Source organism: Desmodus rotundus, chromosome 11 (genome assembly GCF_022682495.2).
Source record: "Desmodus rotundus isolate HL8 chromosome 11, HLdesRot8A.1, whole genome shotgun sequence".
Lineage (NCBI taxonomy): Eukaryota > Metazoa > Chordata > Mammalia > Chiroptera > Phyllostomidae > Desmodus > Desmodus rotundus.
In genome coordinates this window covers 4,800,596-4,819,439 of record NC_071397.1, presented here as the reverse complement: position 1 = coordinate 4,819,439, position 18,844 = coordinate 4,800,596, and the positions used below count along the sequence as shown (strand labels likewise).

The following is an 18,844-nucleotide window of genomic DNA, read 5'->3' as shown; positions in this document are numbered from 1 at the left end:
ATATATCTGGGTCGCATTCGCAAAACATTCACACACTGTAGGGCTCAGCAAATGCTCCCAGTTACTCTCCTCAAAGAAGACAGACCTGGGAGCTGGGGAGATGGGGACTGAGTACCTTTGAAGAGCAGACAGAGCTCTCTCCCGAGATTCCAGGCCACTGGGCCAGGTGACGGAGTTTTAGGCCCCCAACCCCTCCCTGTCTCTAGAGCTGTGCTGTCCAATATGGTAGCACTAGTCATATACAGTATGTACATTTAAGTTCATGTATTTTTTATTTTTTTAAAGATTTTACTTATTTATTTTAGACAGGAGGGGAGGGAGGGAGAAAGAGAGGGAGAGAAACATCAATGTGTGGTTGCCTCTCACACGCCCCTACTGGGGACTGGGCCCGCAATCCAGGCATGTGCCCTGACGGGGAATCAAACCAGCGATTCTTTGGTTCGCAGGCCAGGGCTCAATCCATTGAGCTGCACCAGCCAGGGCTACGTTAATATTTTTTTTTAATTAAAAATGTAGTTCCTAAGTCACACGTAGCCAGACATCAGTTTTTCAAAAGCCACGTGGAGCCAGTGGTACCACAGGACACAACAGACAAAGAACATTCCCATCAGCACAGACTCTTGTGTTGCCCTAGAAAGATGAGGAAAAGGCCCAAGTAGGTCAGGTCTGTTTGTTTATACCTGACTTGTTCCTAAAAGGATCCGAGGCAGCTGAGGACAGCCTGAGGCTGTCAGACCAGTGCCTTCCTTCCAGCCGGAGACGGAGACGTGAAGGTTGGCGTGTGGGCTGAAACAGTCACTGTCACGAATGGAGTAGCAGAGAGAAGCCGGGCGCCCATGGGCTGGGCTCCGGGCCCCAGATAGGAAGTGGGAGGGAAGGCGGAGGTGGGCACGCTGTGGGAGTGAGTGTCGAAGGCCGAAGGCCGAGGCCGGGGGCAGGCAGATGTTGAGCAATGAGAGAGCTATGGGAAAGGAGCTCTTTGTTCCTCTTAGCAATATATGGTTATCTGACCTGTTTAATCAAGGAGTCCCCTGTGCCCTTCTGTTCGGAGATACAAATTCCAAATTCCAGCTAATCAGACACAGTGAAGGGATATTGCTGGCTGGGGGCAAGTTCTGACTTGAATCACCACGAGTAGGATGCCAGACCGGGGCCTGTGCTCACCGCCTACCGCTGTTTTGCTCAGCCATGCCAGAGGCAGCAAGGCCAGGCAACATCCTTCCTGGTGGCTGACGTGAGTGGAAAGGTTGTCGCCGGAGGCAGCCAGGCCTGCGTGCTTTCAAAGCAATCGTATGCTCTAGGGATGGGTTCCTTCTGAGGCCAAATCAGACTTTTAAAAAATGTTCACTCAATTTGACTTTTATGTTAAACTCATTTCTTGGGATTAAAGATGAGCCAAAAATGTATTAAGATGATTTTAATTTAAGCTTGGACAGTTCAAAGACATCACAGGGTGAGGTGTAGTGTCAAGAAGAGAAGCTTCTTATTGCTTAATTTGATATAATATATAAAATTTTTAAAAATATTTTATTTATTTATTTTCATAGAGAAGGGAAAGGAGAGAGAGAAATATTGATTTTCTGCCTTTTGCACGCCCACAGCTGGGGAAATGGCCCTGCAACCCAGACTGGGAATCGAACTGGCGACCCTTTAGTCCACAGGCCAGTGCTCAGTTCACTGAGCCACACCAGCCAGAGCAATAAATTTTATTTTTACTTTTATTTTGAGGCATAACAGACTTACAGGAAAGTGCACTAATCTTTAATGCACAGTGGGCTGAATTTTTACATAGGTTGGTACCTGAGTGACCTCCCCTCAGATGCGGGTACAGAACAATTCCAGCTCCCTGTTCCTCCCCTGCTTTCTGCCACTGGCAGTTCGGTTGCCTTTTCTTATAAGTGGGACCGTATATAAATGGGACCATAGCTTACATATGCTGTGTGTCTGGCTCTTTCACTCACAAGCCCATGAGCTTTTTCAGAAGAAATCTTATAAATACAGATCCTCCATCCTTTACCTAAAATCACTGGGCCAGACAGGTTTGAGAAGTTAGAATTTTTAATAGTTTAGAAAAGGGCCCGGATGAGCTCACTCTCCCCGTCTGTAAAAAACTCCCTCCAGCAGAGCCTGGGGCAGTGCCTGGTAAACATAAACACTTCTGAGCAAAGTCTATGAATATTCACACAGCAAATGTTGTAAATAGAGGCTGCAAATAGCATCACGTCAGTTGAGGTTGGGTTTTTTTTTGCTGCCGAATGAGTTCGCATCAGGTCAGGCTTTGCAGTCAAATGCCTAATGATAGAAATGCTTTCATCATGCAGTTTTCAGAGGTTTGGGGATTTTGAAACTAAGAATAAGGAATAACCTGATGTGTTAGTTCCCCACAAGCCGTTGGCTCTGTGGGAGGCAAACTTACTGGGTAGCAGGAGTTTCCAGTGCTGATAGAAGGTCACAGAACACAGCTGCCTCCTCTGCAGCGGGTGCCGAGCTGGTGCCGAGCCCGGGCGCCAGGAGCTAGCTCTCCTGGCCGGCCTATTGGAGGGCCACTGACGGCACATCTTCGCTGTGTACATGCGCATTTGGGCATTTTTTCTGGGATCCCTGTCTCTGCTGGGATTTTCCAGACATCTGCTACACAGATAAGGCTAAGAGCCCAGTTGGAATGTCTCAGTGGTGCGAGTTAGAGCCCCTCGCTGTAGCCCTGGGTGTCTAAGGGACACGGGATTGAGTAACAGACTCTCAGTGACTGTTGAAGGAGGGGACAAGGAGGGGCAAGCACACAGGTTTGGGCGGGGGGGGGGGGGGCGACAGCAGGGAGAATTGGGATTAGGATGAGCATGAGGGGAGCCCAGATAACAATATACACAGACCCCCCCTCTCGCTTGGGGTTGAGCCCAGGGGTAGGGGGCTGGGGGGGTATGTGTTCAGTTTAGGAGCCTGTGTGAAACACCTACTTTGTGCCTGGCACTGGGGATGCAAAAATGAATAAGACCTGCTCCCTTTGGGGCTCTCTCCCCCATCTCCCGTCAAAGGACCAGGCCCTGTGTCTCATGCCCGTAAAGCCCATGTAAGGGAAGGAAGACAGTCAGCTACCACAGCAGTGTGTTGATCAGAAGCATGGACTGGGGTTGCTAGGGTCTAGTTCCTCTCCATGACTTAGTGGTGTGACCGTGGACAAGTCTTTACCCTGAGTCTCAGTTTCCTCATCTGTGGAATGGACCTAATAAGTCTACGCCCCCTTATCTCACAGGGTGTTGTGAGGACCAAAGGAAACAACTTGGCAGAAGGTGTAAATGGCAAGACTTGCACGTGGCTTATTGCATTCCCAGACAGGGGGCCTCCCCGGCACCTCAGGCAGCAGCATGTTAGCGGTTGTACAGACTCATTCAGCCTCTTCAGGCACCCTGGGGTACCGTGGGGCCGTATGGCCTCTTGGGTGAAAGTGTTCTCTGCACCTCAAATGTGGTTTTATGCTCTGCTTGCAACAGTTCTTTGAAAAATAGTAGTAGCTCACAGATGTTCATTACAGTGTTATTTATAGTAGCCCAAGAAAAGTTATTTTGCATTGCAATCCCCAAGGTCCAAAGAGTACCAGTGCTCAAGAAACACATAAGCTAAAGGCTTGCAGACCCCACCCCTCCTGCTCTCCAATGCTCCCTTTTGTGGTAGTGGGATAAACCCTTCACCACCCATAAAGAGGACGGAGAAGGAGGGGAGCAGGAGCCATAGGGCCCCCAGAACCGGTGAGTTCAAAATGATCTTTCACGTGGGCGATGGTCCTACTGCTTGGCATGCTTCTGTACAACAGAGGGGAAGGGTGAGGGTGGCCACCCCAGAGGGGTGTATTGAAAGCTGCCGTAATGTCCACCCATGGAGGGAGGCTGAAATAAACTACGGTGTATGCATGTAGTTTCTACGCAGCCATATTAACACTGTCGCAGAACAGCCTTTTCTAGGCGATGCTTCCTCCACAGATGTAAGCCTCAAGAGAATCCCTCCCGGAATTTCACAGTGAAATATGTGTAGGAAATGCCAGTCTCCTCTCTGATGATTCCAAATGCACTAAATTAAAGACTCTGCGAAGTCCTCCAGGAAAGTAGCCCATGTAAGCTGGCATAAGCCAGGGTGTCCCAAACAGGTGGGGAAGGACTGTTAATAGCAAACGGGCCCTGGCGTTCCGTGGGACCAGACTGGGGAGCACTGCACAGCAGACTCACCACGAGAGGGCTGAGCAAAAACCTCAGCTTCCCAGGCTCGGCAGCACAGTTTAACCCCACACACCTACCTGTGTGTAGATTTGATTTGAAGAGTTCTAGCAAAATGCACCTCACAACTTCCATGCTGGCTGGGGTGGTGGGAATAGAGGTGATTTTTATTTCATCTTTCTTTGTTTTCATCTTTCAGCTCATTTGGGTTTTCTAAACCGCCTTTCTGTGTTTAACTTTCAGAATGCGTAAAGTAAAAAACTGCTAAGAAAGGGGTTGAGGGACTGCTGAAAGCAAGTCCTCAGCGCTGCTGCCCAGGAGGAGCTGGGGCCTCCTGCTCGCTGGCCGGGGGAGAGGCCAGGTCCGTATTTAGGCAGAGACGTCCCGAGCTCGCGTTCCAGTGGGAATCCTTCCCAGCGCATTCCTCCTGCAGCCCCGCGGCGTCCAGCTGCACCCTCGCAGGGCCTCCCTCTCCTTTGGTAGCCGCCGCCGTCGCCGGCCCAGGCCCAGGCCCGCCGCACATCTGGACCTCGTTAGGGGCCGCCAGCACCAAAGCCGGCACATCTGGCTGCCGCGAGGCGGAGTGCGCGGCAGGGCAGCAAAGGGGAAGGGGCACGTCAGGACAGGGCGGCTGGGCGCTGCGCTCCGAGGCGTCTGGAAGTGGGGAGGTGGTGGGCGGCCGGCCGCAGACGGGCAGACAGTGCACTGCCCGCCGGGCCCGCGCCGGCCCTGGGCGTCCGGCAGAGTAGCGCCCTCGCTGGCAGGGAGCTCCAGGCCTCCTGGGCCTCCCAGGATGAGGGGTTTAGGCCTGCAAAGGGCAGGGGTTCTGGGTTCTAGGCACGGTGCTTTTGCCCTCAGGGAGGCCTGGGGCTTGGGCCTGGGGGCCTGCCAGGACGGGAAGCAGAAAGCAGCTTCAGGGCGGCTGCAGAGAAGAAATGGACAGGAACAGGGTGCCCCGGCTTGCGGGCGCGGACCCTTGGGGCCGCAGGTTAGGAGTCAGCGTCTTCTACGTCCGGACGGAGAATACTCCTGTTTGAGATGAGAAAGCACAGAAGGGCAACAAGGCATGTTGGAAACGGAGCATTCCCAAGGCCTTTTCCTTACATCTGCAAGCCCAGGCCCCCTGCTCCCCCCCCCCCCCACACACGGGGGTGCCATTATCCGTCCCCTTTGGGGCCTGCTTGCTCCTCTAAGGCTTTAGCAGCCTTGCCCATTCTTTCCTTGAGGCATCAGCAGATGCTCCGGAAAACAGTCAATAAAAAGTACAGCCTGCGGACTCAGCCCTCGCCTGTCCCCTTTGTCCTGCCGCCTCACACCTCGCCTGGCTCCATCCATCCCGGAAGGTCTGCGAAATCACAGCAGCCCACAGATCGCCTGCCTCCTCCCCACCCACCAGCCCCGCCCCGCAGCAAGTGGCTTCCCCCTGGGTCCACACACCCACACTAGCGCCCTCCGAAGAACCCTCCGCAAGGCCTCGTGGCGGCCAGCTGCGAAAGTGGAAGCCAAGGAGAACAGCAGAAAGCTCAGGATTTCCACTCAACAGACCGTTCAAAATCCCACTGCTTACCCACTCTCAACACCAGTTTCCTCATCTGTACGATGCGGCTAATATTTCTTAGAGAATTGTTTTAAGCTGTCCGATAGAAATATACAGTAACAGACCCTGGCTGGTGTGGCTCAGTGGACTGAGTGCCTGCCTGTGAACCAAAAGGTCGCCAGTTCTATTCCCAGTCAGGGCACTTGCCTGGGTTGCGAGGCGGCGGGTGGGGGCTCACAAGGGGCGATTGCACATCGATGTTTCTCTCCCTCCCTTCTCCTCTCTCTAAAAATACATAAAATCTTTTAAAAAAGAAATATACAATAATAGTATTGTGTATTTCCCCCAATAGAAATGTAATGTAATTATAAATTAATGTGGGGGATTTTACATTTTTCATTCTGGGATCATTTTAGATTTACAGAAAAGTTGCAAACATTTTTTGCTGAGTTCCAGTAACCCCTTCACCCAGCTTCTCCTACGGTTAGCATCTTGCATAACCAGGGTACATTTGCCAAAACGGGGAGATTAACATTGACACAATATTATCAACCAATGGACTTTATTGAGATTTCACCAGTTTTCCCAAAACATACGTAATTTAAAATTTTCTACTAGCTACATTAAAAAGTAAAAAGAAGCAAGTGAGATTGATTTTAATACTATATTTTAACTCAGTATGTCCAAAATATTGTCATGGCAGCATTAATCAATATAAAATACACTACGAATGAGATTTTTATATTCTGCTATATTAAGTTTTTGAAATCAGTGTGGATTTGACTCACAGCACATCTCAGTTTGGACACTGAATTTTCATTGGCAATTATTTTTTTGTCATTGGAAATCCTTGATCTGTAGTTAGGTTCCCACAAAACAATAGATTCACATACTCAAGTCATCCTAAACGTATTTAAAAGTTTTCTAATGACTGAATTGAGTATAAATTTCTAAATTTTATATTAAATTAAATTAAAAACTCAGTTCCTCATTGGTACTAGCCACTTTTCAAATGCTCAATAGCTGCACATAGCTAGTGGCTACACTCCTGGGCAGCTCAGATCTGAAGGGTTAAAAGAGATCACGTATTCCCTGGCCAGCGTGGCTCAGTGGGTTGGGCGTTGTCCAGGAAAAGAAAAGGTCGCTGGTTCAATTCCTGCTCAGGGCACATGCCTCGGTTGCGGGTTCATTACCCCAGCAGGATGCGGGCCAGGGCTCTAATGTTATGATCAAAGCTTAGCGTTGCCGCATGCAAAATTAATTTCCAATCATGTTATGGAGACTCTTACACCCCTTTACTGCCAGATGTAATGGAAGGAAGCAGAGAAAGGTATTGGTCTGGGGAAAGAGGACAAGGGGAGGGACCAGATCCTGCTTAGCCCAGCCGGGTACCGGACTCCCACTACACCAGCCCCTCCCCACTGTTGCATCCGGTGCTTTGGACAGTGTTCAGAGCAGGACTGTTACCTCTGTCCACAGGTGAGAAAACTGAGACTCTGACAGCTGAATCAAGAGAACTGCAGGAGCCTTGAGTTCCTACCCAGCCACCTTGTTCCATTATGAGCTCTGGGTGCTTTCTTTTCCTCCCTGGGCCTCAGTTTCCCCAATGCACTAAGTAAATGAGATGGAAGCTGGTTTGGGTTACTGGGTCCATCTAGGACAATTTAGAATTATTCAAGTAGGGAACATTTGGCTAGTCCTCACTTCTCAAAATTCGCCCAATTCTGATTTGCTACTGAGTACATAGATAAGAAAGAGAAAGAGAACTCATTGTTTTATTCACAGTGGAGGGGGGGTGGGTGCCATGTAGTTACTAATATTTTTGTCCACAGGTTGGGACACCCTCTCCCAGTCGCGAGGTGCCTAGGAAACCTAATTAATTATGGAATTATGGGGCGCCGCTTGAGCTAATATAGAATCAGGGCCGAGGGAGCTGGGCGTCTCAGGGGATATTTATAACGAGCTGTGGCAGTGTGGTGAGTCACTGCTCCGCTCCCCAAGAGGGCACACCTGCCTCGCCTCCCAGGAGTGGGGGGCTGTCGCTGTCCGGTCAGGCCCCCTGCTCTTGCAGGGCTGAGGGCACACACACTGTGGGGAACGCCCCCCCTGCCCCGGGCTCCCCTGGGACACTGATTAATACAACCCATCCCCCCCATCCTAGTATCATTTCCCAACAGCCTCCCACTTCCCAGACTGAGGCTGCTCTGTCCATCAATGATGCTCCAGACTTGCCATTCCCTGGGAACATCTCATTCCAGAGGGACTCCTTCTGGGAAGGTTTACTACGGTCAAGCCCAGCTGTGCAGCTGGACTCTTGAGCAGCCTCTAGCCAGGGCCAACTCTTCCGGGAAGCCCAGAGGCGAAAGCAGAAAGGGGAGGGGAGCAAACATTCACTGAGCCCCTTCTATGTGCCAAGCACCGGACAGGGCACTTGGCATCCCTGAGCTCCCTGAAGTGTCACAATAAGCTGTGTAATGGGTTCCATCACCCACACTTTATACCAGGAAACTGAGGCTCGGGGAAAAGGAGCTGGGAGGGAGCACACAGCTAGAAAGGGCTAGAGCCAGGGTTCCCACCCAGGCCTGCTTAACTCCAAAACTCTTTTTTGTTTGTTTTGTTTTTTGTTTGTTTACTTAAAGAAGTAAAAAATATTTTACTTCTTTATTTTTAGAGAGAGGGGAAAGGAGGGACAAGGAGAGGGAAAAGGAGGGACAAGGAGAGAGAGAGGAACCAACTGGGGACTGGCCCACAACCCAGGTATGTGCTCTGACTGGGAATCGAACCAGCGACCTTTTGGTCCCTGGGCCAGTGCTCACCCACTGAGCCACACCAGCCAGGGACAAAGCTCTTGTTTTTATAAGATCATCTCAAGTATCAGAGTAGTGGTACAAAACACACACACACACACACACACAAACATATGTATGTATAATATGTTCACTTAACTCTCAAAACATTGAGGGTGGGTCCAAAAAGAGAAAGATGAATAACCTCAGAAATAATCGTAGGAATGGATAGGGGACAACTCCCGACTCTCTGGGGCTTACAAGAAATACATCCAAAACATGATAAGGATTCAGAAAGGTTGAGGACGGAGCCAGAGTCTGAACCAAGGGTCTCTGAGGCTGCAGGGCCACGCTCTCTCCCACGCTCAGCCCCCACGGTCACAGTCTCTCCTTGGCCTCCCCCGTCCCAAGTGAGCTCTCACCAAGCGCGTGATTTAATGGAAGGCACTCTGACACCAGCACTAGATGATTCACCCATATGACCCTGGACTTTCTCAGGTGACCTCAGTGTCCTCCTCTGTAAAATGGAACAATAATTCATACCTCGTAGGGGTGTTGTAAGAGCTAGAGGCCTGTTCGTGGCACCCACTACATAGCAAAACTGTAATTATGTTTGTTTTTGTTGGTATTTTGCCTGTGTAATCTGTAAGACTATATGGACTGCTGCTGGCAGCCCGATAGAATATTAAAATCTTTTTCGTGTGTGTGTTTGGAGGGGGTGGAGTGTGGGGGGTGGGAGTGGGGGTGAGTCCCCTCTACCTTCCTGGCTGGAAAATTCCAGTGGTGCCCAGGGGTAGCTCCAAGATGACTCTTCCTGTTTGTCTGCCAGCCTGACCAATCTGTCACTCAGGCTTCGATTAGGTCACACTCCTGCTTGGTCTCTAACCTCGATGACTTCCTGCTGCTTGCGTGTCAGGGCCCCTCCTGGTTTCAAGGCCTCTGATGGCTTGCTTTCTGCCCTCTCCTCTGCCTGTGAACTTGGCCCTGCAGGTGAGCAGCCACTTGCCCCTCCCCTGCACCCTCCACCCCCCAAGCCTGGCAGGTTGTCCCCCCTGTCCCCACCAGGGCTGCCACTCCTCCTTTGTCATCCAGGTTCACATGCCCTTGTCTGTAATTCTGAACTCCAAACACTCTAAAAACCAGACTTTTAAAAGCAAGTTGGATATAAACCCATTTGGCCACAAATCTGGTCTGCCCTGATGACGTAAGGCTATTTAAAGTCTTTATTACGTCTCGCACGGCTCACACGTTTTGCCGCAGAGACTTTGCTGTGCCTAATTCAGGGTGCTGGCCCAGGCCTTGCCGGGGTGTCCTGTCCTGTCAGCACATGAGTCCTGTGACTGTTCTGGAAGACAGAAAGCTCTGGAAACCCACAGGTGTCTGACCTCAGGGCTTCGGGCGAGGGCCTGCGCCCGCCCTGCTCACAACCTTGGAAGGTGAACATTAGCCCCTGCGGTTCACAAATGAGGTCCAAGGTTATGCAGCCGGGGAAGTGGCCAAACCAAGTCCTTCTGAGGGCCCAGCTCCCCCCACTTCATCTCCCCTCCATACCAAGTTCCTCTCCTTTCCTCAGGAACTACCCTCCCGCCCCCCACCCCCATCCTTCTGACGCCCCAGGTCGCCCCGGGACCCCCGGGACGTGTGAGCACAATAGGGCCTCATTTGGCAGTATGCACTCAGGGCTTCTCAATGTGCACACGAAATCTTAAGATACTGGTTCAGATTTAATAGTCCTGGGGGAGGCGCTCAGTATCCCTGACAAGCTCCCCGGTGCTGTCAGACCGCACCTTGAGGAGTAAGGGGCTAGAGGCAAGTGGAGGTATGGAGATGAATGAGACTCAATCCCGGCCCGGGCCAGCGTGGCGCAGTTGGTTGGCGTGTTGTCCTGTACACCGGAAGGTTGTGGGTTTGATCCCCAGTCAGGGCACATGCCTAGGTTGTGGGTTCAGTCCTGAGTTGGGACAGCTACGGAAAGCAACCAGTCGATGTTTCTCTCTCACTTCAATGTTTCTTCCTTCCTTCTCTCTCTCTAAAATCGATAAAAGTATATATATATATATTTTTAAAAAGATTCAATCCCTGTTGCCATCACTCTCATGTACAAGAGCTCTCTCTGTACCTCATCCACAGGTGGGTGCAATTACTATCCTTGTTTGACAGATGAAGAAACAAGCACAGAGAGGTTAAGTAACTCAGCCAAAGTCACGCAGCTCACAAGACACAGAGCCAGGACTTCAGCCTGGTGAGCCTGGCTCCAAGAGCGCGTGCTGTTACCTGTTGCACGGCACCCAAGTCGGAGAGACGAACCTGTCAGAGCGGTGGGGCGAGCTGACCACTGACCACTGCAGGCAGGCCCGGCAATCGCAGAGCACTGGGGTGAAGGCTGGGCTCCTTCCTAGTACGCGGTGAATCTTGAGGGTACCTGGCACTCTCCCCTTTAAACACCCAACCCCCCACTTTCTTCAGAAGCGCTTTCCAAGCTGGATTGTACATCTTCCCACTGTATGTACTGTAACCTTTTCTTGATAACTCGGGCCACTATTTTGATTGCTGGTGTTGTAACCACAGCAGGTCCTCGAGTAGCGTCATGCCGACCCGTGTTATTCTGTTATAACATGGATGATGAGATGCCAGAGGCACTTGACTCTGGTTTATACGTTGTTTCACTTAAAGTCGCAGAACCTGTGGACGGCATCGAGGACTTAACTGTGTTCTAAAATATGAATTCTCAAGCCATCAGCTTTCAGTTTCTCGTAGCTGTTCCTATGCATACTTCCAATACACTGTGGGCTGAGAAACCAGGCAACCAGCCTTGTTAGAATTCTGTGTAAAGTAAGGGTTTCCAGGCGCAGAGTGAGGCTACAGCAGTTTCTATAAGACACACAGGCCTTAGCGTTTGCACATGGAATTTATGAGATGCAGTTTGGTTGCTCATTTACATGTTTTTGCTTATTTCCCGGTTCATGGCTGTGTGTCGAGAGCTGAAGGAATTGGATAGGCACCGTTTATGTCTGATTTACAAAATGGAACATGATTGGACTTCCAGGGGAGTTTTTCAGAGCTGTCTGGAGTCTTATTCTGTACTCGGAGGTGGGATGTGGGCCTCTGAATTTTGAAAACTGCATTTGGAACCACCAGCATTTACTGAGTGCCTACTGTATGCCCACAAGTGCTGGGCACTGTGCACAAGAAAACCTGCCAGCCCAGTCCTCATGCATTACAACATCAAATTGAGCAGGCAATCAGCAGCGCAGGAAGCCTCCCTCACCTTCAGACACAGCGGGCTAGTAACAGCGGTGCTGCAGACAGTGAGCGCGTCTGCGCAAGGACGGCCTGGGGTCAGCAAACCGGGCTCTGGGTTCCTGCTCCCCGACCTGCCAGCGCACTCATGTCCTCTCTAAGCATCAGTTTCCCTGCCTGTAAAACGGGGATATCCTCTCTCCCTCCCACGGCTGTGATGAGAGAATGCCTGGGAAAGTGCCGTGTAAACTGTAAAGTGCAGTCCACACGTGTGCGGTGAGACTCCTGCAGGCTGCGGGGAAGACCGACCCACTCCGGTACTTCCAGCGCTGAGGCTGTACTGTAAGGTTGTGCTGGGGAGGTAGGGAGACCGGCAGGGGTCTCGTCAGACAGACAGCAGCCCTTCAGGATGACTGGACCCTGGTGCTGGAGCCCTTGGCCGCTCACGCCCAACCTGATTAGGACTCTCTGCCTCCTGTCTTCTGCGGCCTCCTGGCTCCTGCTTGCTGCCTTCTCCTCACATAGTCCTTACCGTCTGCCCCCTTAACGGTGCTCTGCTTTTCAAGCCCGGTGAGACAGAGCTGGCATGGTGAGCCACTTTTCAATACGGAAGGTCCCCACGGGGCAGAGTGTTAATGCTGTGCTCCCCCCCCCCCCCCGCGCCCTTTATGTGCACCCAGCCTGTAAACAGCTACCCGTGTGCCGGTCACACCTCGGCCCGGGCCGTTGTGGCTGGAGCTCTGTGCCCAGCAGCACAAGGCTGGGGCCGGCGGGTGGGGTGCCTGAGGGGAGGGCAATGCACACCGTCCACTGCGGAACTCGAGCTGTTGTTACAGAGGGAGGACTTCGTTAAGGCAGTTCATCTGGCCAGCACGCAGCACCTGCCTGTCACGTCTCATGTGCCACTCAGTAGGGGCCAGCCACAGGCCACATTGTGCAATCTGGGAAGGTCACGGTGTCCCAAGTCCCCATGTTCTGCAGGTTTCTCTGGCGGATGACACTCTTCTCAGTGACCCCTGGCCCGGGCTCTGGCTTCTCTGTGTGCTCCCCAGCCCCGTGATTAGAACCTGTGCCCAGGGTGCTGCTCGCAGCATCGGTCATGTAGAGAAGAGTTAGAACCTGGGTACATGTCCAGCAGTGGGGGACTAGTGACCAGTAGTTGGTGTATTTAAATGACAGTGTGCATGTATGCATTAAGAGTTACGTGATCAAAGAATATTAATGACATGGTATAACAGTGAGGTGCCAGTTTGGCATTACATATGTGTGTGTGTGTGTGTGTGTGTGTGTGTGTGAGAGCAGGTTCATCTACACATGTTCATTTACATGGGGAAGAGCCGAGGAGGTTTCATGGAAGAAATGTTAGTAGAGGTTATCTCTGGGCGACATTTTATGAGCAAATTTTGTTTTCTTATTTATGCTCTTCTCTTTTTCTACATTGTCTACAACAAATATATTATTTTTATAGTCAGGAAAACCCCCCATAAATATCATTAAAAAACAAACAAACAACCAAACCCTGTCCTCAGAAAAGAAACTTACAACTCATTTCTCTTCCACACACTTGAAGATTCGCAGTTCCCAAGAGGGAGAGCTGTATTTTAAGGGAAAACGAAGTTTTTCATTAAAGATCTGACTTGTAGCCCTGCCTGGTGTGGCTCAGTTCACTGGGTGTTGTCCCGTGAAGCCAAAAGTGGCCAGTTCGATTCCCCATCAGGGCACGTGCCTGGGTTGAGGGCCGGGTCCCCGGTTGCACAGGCAAGAGGCGATCGGTTATTGTTCCTCTCTCACATCGACGTTTTCTACTCTCTCTAATTCCTTCCCTCCTCCTCTCTCTAACAGTATGTAAATGAAACCTTAAAAATAAAAAAAGGTCTGACACTCTACTGGTGGATTGCAACCTAATGGGCAGGTACGGAGGACAACAGGCGTCCTTCTCAGTGTCCCTCTGGGAAGGCTGTAAAAGTAGCCAGAGGTCAGGGAGGTAGTAGTGTCCAGAGTGGACAAAGCGAGGACACTTCCCAGATAGATCACCTTGTCACTCACATATTTAAAAGGAATTGGAGTGAAATGGACATTTATGTTGTCAGTTACCGCAGTGACCGAGTTTTTGTTTCCCTTCAGGGAAAATCACCACCCTCTCCCTCCAAAGGGAAGAGAAAGAGAGAGAAGGAGCCTTAGCCAATGCTTTCAAACTGCCACCACGGATGACCTCTGGGAGTGCGGGGGAGGGGTGAGGAGGGAGGGGAGGGACGAGGGCATTTGCCTTTTACCTTTGCCTTGTGTACAGTTAAAAAGGAGAGCATCACTGGGATGTGGCTTTTTGGTAGTCTTCAATTTTTTTACTGTGAACACAAGATACCTTTGTAATCAGGAGAAAAATGTCATAATGAAAGGACCAACCTGTGGTTGGGCCCTGGGTGGCCATCCCGCTGCTCCCACCTGCAGGCCACCAACCACCCTCACTCTGGGGCCTGAATCCTTGGGCTCAAAGCTGCCCACGTTTGGCAGGGGATTGGGAAACAGGGCAGAGAGCAGGCAGCCTCGGTCCCCTACTCTGCCACCCGGGCCCCTCTAGGCAAATCTCTGACCCCAGGGCGGTCAACCTGGTCAACTCATTTCAAGTTCATGTTCTTAGCTGTTTCCCCAAGCTTGACCCCATGTGGGCCTCCCTGCTTCACTGGACTCCAGCCTGACTCCTTCTGACCAGCACTTTCCTGGGGCTGGGACTGCCCAGGCATTTTGCTCACGGCCGCTTGGTGCCTGGCTGAGAATTCAAGGCTGCAACTGCAACCTCAGGGAGCTGTGCCTCCAGCCTTCAATGGGGACTGTCAGGAGTTTACCTGACCTTGGAGGCGGATTAAGGCTCACCTTCTCAGTGAGCAGGTGAGCATAGATAGCATCAGGTCCACAGAGAACCCTGAGCGAGAGAGGGTGCCCTGCCCTAACCTGACGAGGCCACCTGCCAAAGTATCACAGACACGGGGGTCCTGAGCCACCTGTCAAGTTGCCCCTCCTGTAAATGTAATCCCAGCTGTGGGACTCCTCTGAGCTGCCTTCCCTGCTCTGTAAGATGGAGATGCCAATGATGTCTTCTATCCAGGGACCCCATCGGGAGCAAATAGGTTAATGTATGGGAAAACGCTTTGTGAGCTGAAAGTGCTCCAACGGTATTTTCTGTGAAAACCCATTCTGGCTTTTTGAGAAGTTTTTTAAAAAACCCCAACTAGTTCTCAAGTGTTTGTTACTCACTAACTAAGCGTGCTCCATTCCCCAAGCAAGTCAAAAAATAGAAGGTGCATATGGCTTGTCACCAAGGAACTTGGGCTCATTTGGGGACACAGAGCATCACATTAACTAAAAGTTCATTTTCTTTCTGTCCGTGATTGGGGGCTTCAATGTGGGGATCCTCTGCCAGGCCCCGCAGGGGAGGGGCCGGACAAGCGCTTCCAGTGCCCGAAGAGGTGGACAAATCGGGGCTCTTCCCCTCACTAAGTTCCCCGAAACTGTAAGTCCGTTTCTCTCACTGGGCCTCAGTTTCCTGGGATGTGGAAAGAAAATTGTGATGGCTACCACATTAAATCGCGGTGAGAATTATACTTACTTGGCAGGGGAGATACCGCCACCACGAAGGTAGTTTTCCCAGGGCGAGGCTTATCCATTGCACTCCGGAGGTGCTGACCCCTGTAGTTTCCCCAAATGTGGGGAACTCCACTGCACAATTGGTGGCAGTGGGGGACTGCGTTCGCGCTCTCCCCTGACAAAATAAATAAATAAAAATAAATAAATAAATCGCAGTGAGAATTAAAGAAAACAATGCATTATCAAGTAACTAACTACCTCGGACAATGTTATAAATACCTCCAAAGTGAGGAACCCGACAAGGTTCTCCCCTTTTTAACATTTTTATTTTTAATTATGGTAAAAAAATAAAATGTACCATCTTCACCATTTTTAAGTGTATACGGTTCGGTCGTGTTAAGTACCTTCACATGTTATGCAATAAATCTCGGTAATATTTTTTACCTTGCAAAACTAAAACTCTGTACCCATTAAGTAATAATTCCCCATTTCCCCCTCCACCAAGTTCTCAGTAACCACCATTCTACTTTCTGTTTCTATGAACTTGACCACTTTAGTTACCTTCCTGTAAGTGGAGTCATGCACTAAATTTGTCCTTTGCGTCTGGCTCATCTCACTTAGCATAACGTCCTCAAGGTTCGTCTATATTGTAGCGTGTGCCATGTAGCATTTCCTTCCCTTGTAAGGTTGAGCAATATTCCGTTATACGTATAGGCCGTATTTTATTTATTCAACTTTAGTGGACATTTAGATTGCTTCCACCTCGGGATGGAGTTGTAGATAACACTGCCATAAATATGAGTTTGCAAATATCCCCTCGAGACCCTGCTTTTAATATTTTTTAAGATTTTATTTACTTTGAGAGAGAGGGGAAGGGAGGGAGAGAGGAGAAGGGAGGGGGAAAGAGAAGGAGAGAAACATCGATGTGCGAGAGAGACATTGATCAGTTGCCTCTCACACGCCCCCATATGGGGACCTGGCCTGCGACCCAGGCATGTGCCCTGACCAAGAATCAAACCAGCGGTCTTTTGACTCGCAGCCCAGCACTCAGTCCACGGAGCCACACCAGCCAGGGCTGGTTCTTTTGGATGTATATCTAGAATTGGGATTGCTGGATCATACGGTAGTTCTATTTTTTTGTTTTTTGAGGAACCACCATACTGTGTTCCAGCTGCAGCATCCTGCAGTCCTACCAGTGATGCACAATAGTTCCAATTTCTTTACATCTTTGTCAACACTTCTGTTTTTTTTTTTTTTTTTAAGAGTAGCCATCCTAATGGGGGTGAGGTAAACAGGGTCTCTTTTTGCAAAACTATTGAAATTTGTTCTCAGTAATCTCCTAATGAGTCTGACTATGGGATTGACCCCACCTTCGGTCTAAGGAGTGTGTCTCCTCGGTGATCCTTGCAGAGCCCAGCAAAGCTGGCAGGGTGCCAGCGCTTTCGACCTGCTGAGAGCGGGGTGCCCATGGCCTGCGTCTGCGGAGGGCACAGGAGCTGCAAAGGCGGGCCGCATCTGCCGCTGTATTTGCTTTGGCTGAAAAGGTGCCACCAAAGAAACAAGGCACTCGCCGGGACAGCCAGATTTTCCGTGTGGCCACTGTTATCTTGCTTCTGACATCTTTCCCCAAGGTTACCTTGGGAGCAGAACTTGTTGGGAAGCTTAAAGCCAGGTCTGCTGGGCTCTGTTGAGCAGACTCTGGGGGAAGGGCCTCGAAGGCACAGTGGCGCGCCAGGTAAAGAGGTGGCCAGCGATGAGTGCTATAGAGCTAGAGGAGGTCCCTGCAGCTCGGGAAGCTGGATGGAAAGCTCGGGTGCTGCCCAGGGGAAAGAGACAAGCAAGAGAAAATTCCAGATAGGAGGCTCTGCAGAAAAAGAACACCAGCCGACTCTTAGGGGTGCAGCTGAACAGGGCTCACAGCGTTTCCCCAAAAGAGACGGTGCGGGGCAGTGGCTAGATCGCGGCTTGTAAAGTGAGCAGACCCAGGGCCAAACCCGACCAGGCTCCACCGCTGTGTGGTTGTGGGCGAGCTATGGAAACTCTCTGAGCCTCACTTTCCTCATCTGTGAAACGGGAACAAAGACGCAAACTCAGTCAGCTGTAGTGATCAGTATTGTCTATCCATCAGCTCTGGCTCCTGAAGCACCCCTTATAAGCACGCAGACCCCGGTTAAAAACCTAGATCTGCTCCTTACTAACTGTGGGACCCCAGACAAGGCTCTAACCCCTGGGCCTCAGTCCTCTCGTCTTTAAAATGGGGATGATGAACAGGAATGATAAGGCCTGTCTCCCCAAGCTGACGCAGGCGTTGGTGAGGTGTCACACGGAGCTTTCATGCAACAAATGTTCGTGACATGCCTACTATGTGCCAGCACTCTGCTGGGGGCAGGAGATCAAGGGTGAATTAGACCAACCCTGCCTTCAAGAAGGCATCTTTAATGGATAACGAAACAGCTCATTATAATACTGAGATGGGGAGGGTTGGGGAGCAGGGCTGTCGCGGAGTTAGAGGCTCGCCGCTGCATTTGCAAAGCGCCTTTACGTAAAGCATGGCAGAGCTGATGGGGAGCGGGCATCGCTTGCTTCCAACCCCCTCTTGATGCCTGCCCTGTTTTTCTGGACCCCTGTGCGGCTCTTTGGCTTCAGAGAAGCCCTGTATCCTGTCAGTTTCTTCTTCCCAGTGCAGATGGGGGGGTGGGGTGTCCTGAGGCTGTGAACCCATCTAGGTGCCTCCCGGCCCAGAGAAGAGGCTCCACGCAGCTTGTGAGTGGACAGGCCTCTGGTTTCGTATTCAGGGATGAAGATGCCATTGGTCTGAGGGCAGCCGTGGTGTCAAGGGTGGTCTGTGGCTCTGGAAGAGCGCTGGCTGGCGTCTCGAGGCTGGGAGGGAGGGCAGTTTTCCTGCCCAAAATGTCTCCCAAGAGACCCACTGCTGACCCTCGGTCCCTCATTGTCCCCGGAAGAGTGCCCTGAGCACACTTTTCCTGCCTCCCGCCCAGCTGAGAGCTCACAGGAGCAGGCATGCTGGCGGGGGCTGCTGTTGGCCTCCCCTCCACAGTCGGTCCAGCATGTGCCTGCTGCCCATGTGCGGCCACACCTGCGGCCTGTGTGTTCAGGCTCCCAGCGTCCCAGCCCCAGGAGTGACCCTGTTCCTGTCACCAGAGGCATGTGGGAGCCCCACAAGGCAAGGGGAGCCAAGACGGTCTCTCGTCAAAGTAGTCAGAGCAGGGGAGCACACGAGCTGGGCTGGGTGCCCTGGCTGAGCCCAGAGGAACGCAGGACTGGCCCATGGCGGTGTTGCTGGCCCCAGTGGCAGCCCCACAGAGTGCCTGCCTGGGCCAACTCTTCTTCCCGCATCCAGAGGGAGGCCCGTGAACCAGCCACCCAGTTCCTCCTCCTCCACCAAGCCTGTCACCATTTCCACACACACAGCAGGGTCTGTGGGGGTGGAGGCTTTTTCCAGACATGTATTTAAGTGAGGAGAGAAAACAAGC

The 18,844-nt window shown here is 51.3% G+C and overlaps 1 non-coding gene across 1 annotated transcript; it reads left to right on the top strand.

Moving 5' to 3' along the window:
• Positions 1-15,364: 15,364 nt before the first annotated feature.
• LOC112302493 (U1 spliceosomal RNA) lies at positions 15,365-15,528 on the top strand. The gene has a single exon (XR_002974555.2). It is a non-coding gene; the product is annotated as a U1 spliceosomal RNA (small nuclear RNA).
• The last annotated feature ends 3,316 nt before the right edge of the window (positions 15,529-18,844 follow it).